This window comes from Zophobas morio, unplaced genomic scaffold (assembly GCF_036711695.1).
Source record: "Zophobas morio isolate AGI-343-1 ecotype UQ-CSIRO unplaced genomic scaffold, CSIRO_AGI_Zmor_V1 ptg000133l, whole genome shotgun sequence".
NCBI classification, from domain to species: domain Eukaryota; kingdom Metazoa; phylum Arthropoda; class Insecta; order Coleoptera; family Tenebrionidae; genus Zophobas; species Zophobas morio.
In genome coordinates this window covers 178,318-192,093 of record NW_026972238.1, presented here as the reverse complement: position 1 = coordinate 192,093, position 13,776 = coordinate 178,318, and the positions used below count along the sequence as shown (strand labels likewise).

Sequence of the window (13,776 nt, the reverse complement as noted above, 5' to 3'; positions counted from 1 at the left end):
CGCTAAAATTTTACGTCTTTTTATACGCTTCTCATGTTTTTATGGGGTTATATTAAAACGCTTCTTATTCAATTTTTATTTTTTATGAAGTAATATATTAATACGCTTCTTATTCAATTTTTATTTTTCATGAATATATTAATATTTTTACCACAACGAGAAGGATAAACTTGTTATTCAGAAACTTTGTGGAATAATATCATCTTCTTCTGGAACTTTCACCGAAAATTGCTGAACAGTTTATTGGTAGACTTTCGTCTCTTGTGAAAATATCTGCTAAACTCCTCGCGGAAGTCAATCTTATTAGCGGGGGGTCTCCATGATATTTTAGTTAACATATCAACCAATGAGAAAAAAATTTCTCGAGGACTTTCCTTTCCTTTGGCTCGCTGAAAAAGTTATCTCATTCTTTATGACGCACACCTCAAAGTTTCCTGTGGCCCTAAAAATAGACTATTGACCTTTTTGTCTCTTTATTTCGATTGGTTATAGCGTTACCGCTGTTGCTCGGTCAATTTTTTCCTTTTTATTTTTTATTACTGCCATTATTGCCATTTGGGGATTTAGAAGTCATTGGCCCGTCGTTAACATGTGGGTGTTTGATTGGCTCTTTCGATTTCTTTCAATGGAGGTTTTTTTGCTGCCATTTAGTATTTAATATAATAATTACATTTTTTTTTTTAAGCAACTTTGTGCCGAATTTGTTGGAGTCACGCGAAATTAAATGACCAATCCATCTATCAAAGATCTTAAGGTGTTTGGGCGTTTTTTTCCCACTATTTCCTCTTCTCCAACAAAACAAAAAATAATTTTTCACCACTAAAGAGCTTTAAATGATTTCTCTAGAAGGAGTTTTTTTTACAATATCTCTTTCTACATAATTTTACTATGTTTTAGCGCATTATTTTCAATTGTTCTTGTAAAACATTCAAAAAGCATTCATGTCACCTTAACCTGTAAAGCATTGAGAGAAAGAAGTGTGTCGTAATTACGATAGATTTGATGTAATATTATTATTAAAAAGTTGATTTGTTTTTAAAATGATCTTTAAGATGTAGAATTGAGTGTACTTCAAGAAGAGTATGATATCACCGTTCAAGAAGATTCCTAATGGTTACATACATATATATATATGTGTTACTTAGTGACCAGTCCTTTCCAGCAAATACAGCAATTGCGAGTGTGGGCAAATAATGCACGAATAACGGTGTAAAGACCATTTCTTTGTATGTTAAATACGTAACAAAATTATTTAATAATTTTTGTAAATCGAAAATAGAAAGTAATCTAGAAGACAACCTAAAATAAACTTCATAAGCATAGATTAAGTTAAGCAACACAGTGTGACTTACATGGTTAAGTTAAACGACTGGGTGCACTATTTCGCTTTAACTAAGAAAATATATCGAGCGCCTACTCTTATATAATGGCTATGATAAAAAGTAAACAGATAAAGACAATTTTTGTAAATAGCTGGCTCACTTGAAATGAAAATGGGTTATAACCGACGAGTGGTGAGCCAGCGTTGCAGATGCGTCTGTTTTAATGAACCATTAAAGTTGCCAGATTAATAAGAACAGTATGCACATCAGTTATCAGTTGTTCTAAATACTGCTTTGGAAAAGTCATTTTTAGCTTCACTCCACATTTTAGACCAATAACTTCTTTACTTTACCTTACTTGTAATGTATTGCCTGCTGCGCTATGCTTAACATGTGATATTAATATGAAGAAATGCAATGATAACAAATAAATAAATATCGTAGTTTTATTCTCAGTAGACAAGCGCACTAGGCGCCAGAACACATATTGAACTTTTAGATATCTAAACTAAACATTAATACCCTTTGCGATATTAGAGGAAAGAAGGACAGGATTTATTGATTACTGAAAAGAAATTACAAACGATTAGAAATCTAAATTTCATCTTTCTTCATTTACTAAAGCAACGCATTACGGAATACTGTCTATTTTAACAATAATATACCTAAACATTAGCATCAAAGTCTAAAAGGGGTTATTTTGCTTATAATGGCTATTTCACCAATATAGATCTTTTAAGTAGCTAGAACTTTTGCAAACAACTTGTTTTGTGAAAAATCCAAAGCGTGCATAGTGTAATTATCATACGCACGTATGAGATGTATAATCTTACTATTTCTAGCTCTTGACTGATAGTGGAACATTCTCTAATTTATGTGTACGATAAACTTCATTTATTTCATTAACCAAAAAGTATTTTTATTAGTTTAGAGCGCCCCTCAAATAGTTCGCCTGAGAACACCAGGGTACTACCTTGCTGTCAAAAACAGCGGCAGTGATGGTGCTGCGAGCTTGATCGTGATAAGGACTTTTCTTTTTTTTCATTACTAGTGCTATACGTATGATATCAGATGACGAGTCTCAAAAAGGCTGATGAGTTGACGAGATCATCGTGTTATCTCCGTATAAATCAACCCGCGTAGAAGAGTAGTAGGGCTGTAACATAATACCTACGTAAAGTGCAATGAGTAAAGGTGATGAAGAGAAAGCCTTTGAGGCCCCCCCCCGCTTGTGAGTAGTTTTGAGGGTGCACGCGCATTGCCCACACATGTATTAAAGATCCTGTCCTTAAGATAATGATTTGAGCACGTTAAAAAGGATAGTAAAGGAAGGACTCCCAACTTAGGTAGCAAGCCCATGTGTTAAACTCGGTCAAACACTTTCTTGACATTAAAAAAGATGACACAATTTGCTTTTCTAGAATTGAAGGCACGGAATGCCCAATTTGACTTCACTTACGCGGCGCAGTATCTTAGCTACTTTTTCAACTGTTCATAGAGACTTCAATTTGTTAAACTTGGAAGCTAGTTTTGATGTGGAGCAGCAAACAGTAGCCGTCTTCCCTCGCAACACAAAGAAACTATCGAGTGCTTTTACTGAGTAGAGTTTAATTAAAATTTTTAATCTCAACTGTGGGGGTCGACTAAAACTTTTCTTGGGCCTCAACGAGGGTATGGCTTAGAAGCATATTATCTGTGATAACATTTAAGCAAACAATTAACAAATTTTAAATTAATAAAGCACAAACAAAATCATAATCATAAATTTTTGTTTCTACAAATAAGGGAATTTGGTTTTACTACTCAAAACTAATATGTGAATAGAACTGACATATGTTAATAGCACCAAAAATTAAATAATCTTAGAAGACCAAAAATTTAGTCTGATTAAATCATGCAAAACAATAATAAAAATACTATATACATAGTACGAAATCGCTGTACTCACCTTGGCCACTTTCTTTATTTATTTGCCATCCAAAATAAAGATTAAAGTTTTATTTCTAATTAATTAATCTGCAAAGTCACCGTTTACTGTTAAAGTAATAGTAATTATGCTCTGTTTCTGTCTTATTAAATTGCCAAAAGGATACGTGGCCGCCATCACCAACTCTCCTCTCCATCTTTCACCAAGTGGGGGAAAGAAAGGGGGAGAGAGAAAGAAAAAGCCCCAACCTAAGAGTCGATTTTTCTCCCGAAGTTACGGATCTAGTTCACCGACTTCCCTTACCTACAGTGTTCTATCAACTAGAGGCTTTTCACCTGGGAGACCTGCTGCGGTTATGAGTACGACCACACACAATGTCATGAGAATAGAAAAAATTAAAAAAAAAATTATTTCTCGCTTTCAACACTATTCTTCCCTTGATTTTCCACGGAACATAAAAAGTGCACCCCGCGCTTGTGAACCCCTCCTCCCAGAAAAAAGGAAAGGGTATAAATGGTTGCTCTACTAAGGACTTAGCCCCTTCTCCAGTTAACCTTATTTCAGGGCCTACCTGCCCATGTTGTTAATAAGAAAAAAATACCCTCCCGAAACTCTTACAGGCGTCCCCAGGTTCGTTTGCGCCACCTAAAATTATTTAATTGTTCTGGAATCTGGTTGTAGTTCAGATTATTAGCTTGAATCCCTTTCGATAGTTGGTGCTTTCCTAGGGCCCCTTCCCTCCCCTATTTTTTCAAAAAGAAGGAGAGTTTGCGAGCGATTTTTCCTTTCTTTTTTTCGAGTCATTCTCCTCTCCTCTCTTTTACTTGTTTACGGCTAGCCCTATTATATATGAAGATTCATATTACATTATTTATTAGGCGTTTTAGAGTCCCACCTTAGTCTAAAGTCATAGTGGAGATCCCACCACCTCAAAACGAAACAAACTTTTTCACACCCCCTCCCCCACTCCCCCACATACTCCCTTTTTTCATACTTACTCAAAAGAAGGGGGGGTAAGACCCCAAAGAGGTATACCACATAAAAACAGAACTCCCTATCTCCTTGAAGCGACAAACTCGTGTCCAACTGCCGTTTACACCGATTACACGGAAATTTTCACCACCTCGGTCTTCAAGCTTTTTTATAAAAGGGGACCTCAGAAGAGAAGAAACCCTCTCCCTTTACCCGGGTCGCCCTCCCCAAATTTTTTTCGCTGTGTAAAAAATAATTTTTCTCCTTTGAATAGATGCTACTACCGCCACGCTCTGCACTAAAGCTTCTTGGCTCACTCCCTCCTACTCGTTAGCGTCTCGCCTTTAGGATGACGGTGAAGTGTAAGTAACACGCTTAAGCTCCATCCATTTTCAGGGCTAATTGATTCGGCAGGTGAGTTATTACACACTCCATAGCGGACTCCGACTCCCATGGCCGCCGATCTGCTGTCTTATTTCAATCAACACTTTTTGTTGTATGTAGTGAGCGCGTATTCGGGCACTTTAACTTCTCTTTCGGTCCACCATGTCTCGATCGGACTTGGAACTGTTGGCATTCGGATTATTAATTTTTTTTTATTCCCACTTTTCTTTTCCCGGCTTTATTAAAACAAGTGGTGTATCTTACCCACTTAAAGTTTAATAATAAGTTTATAGTCCTAGGTTCCCCAAGGATAACCATCGAAGCGGAGGGGGATCCCCCACCTTATGGTGTCCTCTAGCCACTCGCTTTACCTGGTTAAACTTGCCTAAACAAAGTTCTAGCTCTCCCAAGGGAAACTTGGTCTTTCGCTCTTAAACCCAAGTTGGAATATGGATTCGCACGTCAGGAATCTCTATGAGCTTCTACCTGAGTTTCCTCAGGCTTCACCCTACTCAGTCATAGTTCACCACTTTCGGGCCCTAGCGGATACACTCTTACTCACAGCTTGCAGCTAGCAAAGAGAGCAAAATCGCCGCCCCTTTCCCAATTCAGCTCGGGCTATAATACAGGAGCTGTCTCTTTCATTGCGCCCTCGAGTTTCCACTCAAAAGACTCGCGTATACGTTAGACTTCTTGACCCTTGTTTCAAGACGGGTCAGTTGAAGCTCTCTCTGCCCACATCCTAACGCTGCTTATGCCCTCCTTCTCTTCCCCTTCATATATTATCTTTTAATCTCCAAAAAAGAGCATACTAGAAACACCTCGAAGGGCTAGCCCACATCAGAATGTGTGGGGCGCGCGCTGCAACTATGGTTTTCCCCATTTCATCTCAGTCCGTCGATGGGTATCTTAAAGACTACTTTTTGGAACCATCCGCTCTCTCACCTCCTTCCCCGAGGTAAGAAAACAAGAGAGAGGAGCCCCTGCCTTTCTGCAGCCCCCTTCTCCTCACTCTTTTGCTCAACTTTGGTTACCCAAAAACGATCCGTTGTTACCTGTACTTTACTAGAGGGAAGTCAGCAAGTGCACCAAGACCAGTCAATGGTCGCTCAACTTCATCTCCCATTATGGTCTTAGCGTGCCTACAGTTCCTTAGGCGTAGGTGTAGTCGGTACTTCGTTCTGAGGTGTTGTGACGGCGTGGCCCCTCGGATAAAGCGTCAAAATTCGTAGCTAAGGACAGCAATTATTTGTAGATGGTTAGGGCCGTGCGCAACTTGACGAGTCGTCATGGCAGCGCCCTCGAATTCAGTCCAGCAACGTCAGGTTTAGCGGTGATGATGTCAGTGATTGCAGGGAAAAAAAAATTGCTTCCTATACGATAATGATAAAAAAAACCGCGTGCTCCATTGAAACCGAATAGTTTATAACCAAAAGAGAAAATCGTCGTAAGCCCTAATTTATAAGATATGAGCGCTTTGCACCAGCGCAATCGTGTCAAACTTCAAGAATGCCTTATACAAGGCAGTGTTTTGAATGAAGCACTGGATAAATTGTTAGATAGACTGCAGGGTAAAAAAAAAAACTAAGAGTATATTATAAACTTTCAATGAATTTTAGTTTGCTAGCTTACTTTATTAGCAGTCATCATTTTCCTTTTTCAAGGTAGGTTTGTGCGGAGTCCCAAGTGGTGACAGTTTTTGTTACCTTGAAAGAGTTTACTCAAAATCTGCTTCTACGGATGAAAACTTAAAAGAAAAAAGATCGTATAGTTCTACAATAACCACAGTTGAAGGTGTAATCATAAACACTTTTATAGGCTTGCACTTGTACTTTTACTTTAGAATCTTGTAAACAAACTTTTACGGTTGTTGTTAAGTTAAGAAAGTATAATCCCTTTGTTGAATCCTCCTCAAAGTGGTATTGTCTTTTTCTTATAAGTACTTTAATTTTTTATTTAACATTAAATGAAAGGCAAATTATTTACTCTGGGGAGATCCTTGAACAACCTTTTAGACCTCTTTTACTAGTTGATGACATAGAAAGGTAAACTTTCCTCGTTAACTTTTACTATAAAAATTTAAATTATTTTTCTGTTTTTATTTATTGAAAATATCTTCTTTACAGAAAATATTAAGGAATAAATAATACTAAAAAATTTTGGATTTATTTAACATTTCATAGACAACTTCAAAAATTAGTTACTAAACAGTTTTCATATATGAAAGTGATTCGGATTTGGATCAATTTTTATCGGATTTAGGAATGCGGTGTCGATTTCACCGATTCTTTTATTTAAAGTTGGCTTACACACTAGAATAGTTTGCAATATGAATATTATGGAGAAGGTCTCGTCTTTGACTATCTTCGAACAGATCCTCTGAGTGTGTACGTAACGAAAATTAAAAAGGTGAATTTTTTTAAAAGTTTTTTATATACTTTTTTATTGTGGATGTTAATTAAATGTTTATATTTAACTTAAGATTATTTTTTTTAACTTTATTTTTTTATATATACTAAGTTTGAATTTCCTGGGGATTATGATAGTTTAACTGAAATCACAGACTCATAGTATTTTAATATAAATTATATAATCAAGTTTGACTCTGTTACAAAACTTTTCACAACTGAATCTTTTTTACAGTTTTGTTTTATAATTTAAAACTTAATTTTTTTTTAAGATTCCTAACTATTTTTTAAAGTATATAATTATTAAACTTTATATGATAGTCTGGTTGAAATTTCGTCTTTGTGTTATTCTCAGAATCTTGAAAGCGCTAAGAAAGCTGTCGAGACTTTTGCTTCTAATTTGCAACCGTTCGTCTTAAATTTAATTTTTGAGTTTGCCGTCTTGTCGTTCGATAATTTTAGGATCGTCGTCGTGAAGCACGTGAACCAAAGGCTTATTATAAATCGGGACGTATAACTGCTTTCATTTTTTATATAACTGTCATGATCATGTGAGATACAGATTTATATAAAATCGAAATGTATCAAGATCTAGAGCTGCTTAGCTGCGTTATCTTTGCTCATAAAAAATAAATTACAAAATTTAAAAGTTTAAAAGAGCCGTTCTTTTATTGGCTCATCAACATTTCTAGTAGATTTACTTTGAACAAACGCTTTTTAATGTTGCACTGTTACTTCGCTGCCGCCGTTGAATCTTCTTTTCATATAATAAAAAATCAAAGGATCTTTTTTATTCTTTTACAAAAAAGTTTCATAATATTTTAATTACTTTTAAAATTTCATTTCTACATACTAAAAAGATCTACTGATTCATGATTAACACCTATTTTTACACTGTTATTGGTTGGAAATAAAAAAGTAATTAAAAAAATATTAATTTTTCAATAGTGAATTTAACTCAGTTAGCATAATTGTTTTTTAGGTGAATTAAGACTTTTCGTGGGAGTCCCCCAGAAAATATTGCATTATTCTTATGTTCTATATAAACTACAACCAACACTGAATCCGTTCTTACAATCTTCAAGGGTATATTGCAACTAAACTTTATTTCATTTAATAATTCTAAATTATTAACGACCCTTAAAGAATACAGTAATTTCAAAAACTTTATGGTTGGATCGTAAAAACCTTCATTGCTATAGTGAAAAATATCAACTGGAATAAAAGAAAATATAGAGATATAGAGATTATTTAGCCAACTCTCCCCTTTACCTTTAAATATGGCATAGAATTATAATATGAGCTTTCTCCTTTACATATATATAACCACAATTAACTTTATTTGTCGCAACATACTCTTTATCTAAGAAATTTAAGATTCCAATAAATGAGAGTTTAGCTCCAACAATTCTTTCTCAAAATTCTTTACACTTCAAAGTTCTAGAAGATAAGGTATTTCCTATAGATTGTGTCAACTAAAAAATCTTTGACGAGCTTTTATTTTAAGCTCATCAAGTCTCAAAGATAATTTGTAAACACTACTCAAAATCTTGCTAATTACAAGTCAAACTAAACCACTGTTAAAACAAAATACTATTCTTTTATAATTGAAGACATAAACTTCAATATTTAAAAAAATATAACTTGAGAAATTAAATAACTAGAAGGCAAAAAGTGAAATTTAGACGATTTTAAACTGAAAAGCGACTTTAAAAACAGTACAAAAGAACGATATTATAGGCCTGATTATTTGGAAAAAAGGTCACCCTTAACGTTTGAGAGAAAAATTTGAAGAATTACGCTTAGCAAGGCGAAAGGAAGAGGAAACCCATACGCCAATACGCTAGGAGAATCGAATATCTAACAGCCTTAGTTATACAATTATTTGATGATAAGGAAAATAAAACAGTTCTCCCATAGTTGGTGAGAATTCTTAAAGCAATAGCGATGAAATCTAGATCAGAAGAGGCATACAGTATACAAAGAGCGACGGCTAGACAACAATTCCTAATAAACAATTCCAATACGATCAGGTTAAACGCAGTATGCTGGAAGCTCAATACAGTTTAAACAAAAACAATAAACACCATAGAAATTATACAAACTATACAAACTATACACTTTGGAAATTACACGTTTTAACGCATATACAAACCTTGAAAGATGATGTTACCTATACTAAACAACGTAAATTTAAAAGAAAACAAAAAGGAAAATTCAATGCATTTGAGGTACTAAACCTCGTCTTACACACAAATGCCCTAACCTTAACCAATGCTGTACCTACTGCAGTATAATCAAACAATGAAAACGCATGCTTCCGAAACGGCGAGATAGAGAACCACGTCGAAATCGAACCAGAAGATGGAACTATTAAATTGGTTCTTAAGAATGACAAACGACTTGTAAATAATTTAAAATTTAAGGAAATTAACACTAAAACAAAAAGCGAGGACTTCAACCCTTACTACTGTAAAAAGTTATTATACTAGATAAAGGTAGGACAATGTCTAGGCAAATATTTAAACATTATCTTATAATTATAGTAAAACTGGAAGAAAGGGTTATACAATTATATTTAATAACATCGAGGCAATTATAAGAAAAAAGAAACGCGACTGCACTTAAAACTAAAAAAAAGTTATATACTGCTTATTGCAGATCCCCCCATAATGTCTAACAATCATTAAGCAGAATAATACCCCCATACAAGAATAATATTTAAAACACCGCTTTAACAAAACCTAAACATTTCTCCCCTTTATATATACCCTTCACAATAAAACACTACGAAACATGCAGGAAGTGTAATTTGAAAAAAAAAACAAAAAACAAATTTAGCACTACCCACCATAACGCCAACTAGGACAGCTATTATACATAGGCCGAATGGAATATAAGAATTGTATTAATAGTATGTTGTAATTGAAACAGATGCTAACAAATAAGCATATTACCATACTCCTTACCCAACTTAAAGAAATACAAAATTACTAAATGGACAAAAAATTATAACAAAAATTTAAAGACGTGAAAAATTAATAATACGAATACATGCCGGCTAGGGCAACGAATTTTTTTAATAATTTTCTAATAAAAGGATTACTGAACGAAAAAATTACAGTGAGCACCGTCCTAAAGAATACACCACAGTTATGCTTAGCGAAGGAAGGATTTAAACTATTTGCAATGCGACACGGTTCATACTAACAGAGTGAAACCTTCCTGAAGAATACTGGAATGAAGCCCTCAGAGATGCGGTTTATATAATAAACAACACCTAAAGGAGAAGAAACACTAACAACCAATCAACTATACGTAGCTATCAATTTGTCATTAGAATGTTAGGTTCTCGTACTCTATATGTCTATAAGAAAGTATATTACACAATATGAGAGTTGTATATATTATGTGTATAATAAGCAAGTAAGATGATGTAGTACATAAAATAAAATATTAAAAAAAAAGATATAAGTATGCTAAACCGAGGAATGCTATTGAACTAGCTTTCGGTTTGTTTTCATACCTTTACTAAAAGTCCAAAAATGCTTCCATATTTGTATAATAAATTTAATTGAACCTGATTAGTCTTTATAAAAGTTGTTCAATATGGATCCAATTGTCAAATTACTTTGTAAGTGGTGGTAAATTTAATATCTGGTGGCTGTTTCTCATGATTGGTTTATTTACGGATGGCTTGTTTTTGTGTATTTGTGTTTCATGGTTAGTGTATTATATAAATAAGGTATTACACTTTTATTATTGTGTTCTATGTTGCTTTTCTACGTATTTCTATCTGTGTTTTGTGTTATGAACTGTGTCTTGAGTGTTTTTGTATACTGTGTTTTAGTCTAAAAAGTGATTTAGTGAAAGTATTTGCTTGGTTATTATTTAGGGTGTTGAGTTTGAGTTCATAGTTATTCTTTTTTAATTCCTGTTTAAAATGGTGATAAGATATTTACATACGTCGAAGTCTTTTATCGGAATCCTCTGCTACTGTTCTTCACCGCTTCTTAATTAGTAAGAAATTTTACTTTAATTTTTTCCTCTGACAATAGTTCACGAGTTAGGTTTTCAGTTGTTTATGTATCTTTGCCTTTTTTGGAGCCTTACCAGTTTCGCAGGATGACTTTTATATTTTACTTTTGTCTACGTTCGACTTCCAATGTATAGAATTTCGTTTCTTATCATTGTGTCCCATGGTGGTGTGGAATTTGTAATTATTTGCGGTATAACACTCTATTGGTATATTATTCTCTTCGCTATTATTACCCATTATAAGTAGGTTGATATTTTTTGTTTTGTAGAAATATACAGTTACTAGTTTTTTTGCCATTACTAGATGCGTTTTAATACTATTATGCATAAATATTTCAAGTAATGTGAGAGTATATGCAATATCGGGACTAGTACATTCTGCTATGTTCCTAGGAGAACTGGTGTATAGTATCCCGCATTAATTTCATTGTACTTCTCAGAGGACTATAATTTTATTCGTGAAGGAAGTAGAAGTTTATGTCTCATTTTTACTTATATTAATCATTTGGGTAAGTTGCTCAATTTTATTTTTTGGTTCATCAATATCTTCTTATCTGATTATGGTGTTGATACCTAATATAGTTTTTCTCGCAGTAGTTTCTGAGGATGTTGTGTTCGCATGAATGTGTTGTGTTTTCCTGTTATTATCCAGTCATCGACTTATATTTCATTGATCGGCTCGAAGTTTTCGTAGAAAAGAATGCATGCGTCAATCTTGCTTAATATATATTTGTATTTTTGTAACCTTTGAGTTAAATCTTTGCAAAAGTCGAGCGGAATCTTTAAGACCATTTTTAGGCAACGTTGAGTTGTAGTATACATATCTACGTTTTGAGTAATGTGCAGATAAGGTAGCTCGGCCGGGATTCTAAACAGTCTTTAAATAGGTAGTGCCCTCGGGATATGTGGAACGTACACTTCTCGCTTAAGTTTTGTATAAAGGAAGACAGTAGTACTATCCGCATTTTGACCGGTAGTTGTTAAAGATTTGCTATATGAACATCATTAAAAGAAATGAGTGCTTTGATAGAACAGGTGGGTAAGTCGCTTTATAATCTAACGTTTTGCTTGTAGGTATTTCTTTGGAGTAAAGCGAACCTTGGATAGGTTATCGCTTTTTATGGTATAGCTCCAGGTTGCTAGTTTCCTGTTGTGGCATGTTTTCAATTGGCATAATGGTAAAACTTGATGATGTGTTATGGATAATAGTTCGTTTTTGGCTGCTCCCATGTGTAAATTCTTGTCGTTTGCATTTTTGGTGGCTTCATTAAAGATTAGGTAGGTCATGGCTAGAACTTTTCTTTTAAGTTTTTTTTATTTCAGTCATATAAAAAAATATTTGTAAGTTTACATCTTTTATTGCTTCACAATGTCTTGGACTGGCGTATTCAGTAGTATTAAGATTATAATAATCCTCTGTTCATGGCCTTTTCTTTTTGTATGGTCATGAATAATTTCTTTGGGTGATCTATGTTTGTTTCTATGTCGTTGTATATGTTTTATTATGTCAGTCTTTACAACTAAGTGGTTTATAAGACCTTATACCTCTGTATATCAAGCCATAAATTTCATCTCGTGTGGGATTTTTGAGGGAAGATTATTATAAATATGACGTACCGCATGGATTTTACTCCAAAACTTTGGTGGCAATTTAGATTGTTTCGGTATGCATCGAGTTAGATTGCTAAAGCATTTGGATGCATCTTTCACTTAGCATGTAATGAAGTGAAACTTGAAACAGTGTGCTAGGGGGTGTGCCTTCGTTACTGATTTTATATTTTAATTCTTCGTTTATCCTATATAATTTCTTCATGTAGAGTGGTATGTGTGGTTTATTGATTTTTAAACTTCTAATATAGTTACATTTTTCTAACCACCTCTTTAAGTTCCCTTTCACACTTGTTTTGCTGGAAATTGTTGTGCTTAGATCCTGCCTCTGAGCGGCCAATCACGTAGTTGGAACCTTTAGGTGAATATGTGTCCCATTCTAATGTGTCAATATATATTAATTGACCTGGTCTTCTGTTTGTGTGTTTGGCTATACTGGTTTGCTTTCCTTTATTTCATTTTACATTTCATATATATTTCGTATAGCTCCTTGTAAAGAGATATATGTGTTCGGAAATTAGTTTTAGTTAATTATACACCGCATACAAAAGCTAAAAAATCAAAAGATAGAACCACAGGAGTTCATCTCTCTAAACCTATGGATTCATCCAATGATAAATACACCATACTAAGCTTTGAATTATACAAAAAAAAAGCTCAAGGGGTATAACATTCTTTAAGAACACGTTTCCTAACAACAAAATTTTAATAATCAGAAAAATGCAAGATCATGCCTCCTACATACAGTTAAGTATGTAAAACCAAACACTGATGATGTAAAAACCCCAGCGGAGCCTCACTCGCAATAAAATTTTAACAAAACGACTTACTCTCAAGAGCTTTTAAAGAAAAACACATTTTAGAGCATGATAATCCTCAAGACCTACTACTGTAGGAAGCTTCAAAAGATTTTTATAACATTACAGACAATTAAAATACTAACTTTACTAACAACGTAATCTTTACTAATAATAATAAAACCTGAGTACCAAAATCAACTTCAAATATAATTATAATGCAACTAAACTAAAAGAGGATACAAACCAACTCAAACAAGATTGAATTAAGATAAAACAACCCCAGTCAGAGATAAAACCGATATCAACCCAATAAATAA

At 33.9% G+C, this 13,776-nt stretch overlaps 1 long non-coding RNA gene across 2 annotated transcripts; it reads left to right on the top strand.

Moving 5' to 3' along the window:
* The first annotated feature begins 6,093 nt into the window (after nt 1–6,093).
* LOC135145225 (uncharacterized) lies at nt 6,094–7,678 on the top strand. 2 transcript variants are annotated; one of them, XR_010283373.1, is made up of 8 exons: nt 6,094–6,176; nt 6,274–6,524; nt 6,579–6,650; nt 6,833–6,874; nt 6,927–7,014; nt 7,126–7,175; nt 7,335–7,421; nt 7,476–7,678. It is a non-coding gene; the product is annotated as an uncharacterized LOC135145225 (long non-coding RNA). The 2 variants fall into 2 exon arrangements; XR_010283372.1 differs by having other exon boundaries at nt 7,335–7,678.
* Nucleotides 7,679–13,776: the final 6,098 nt, after the last annotated feature.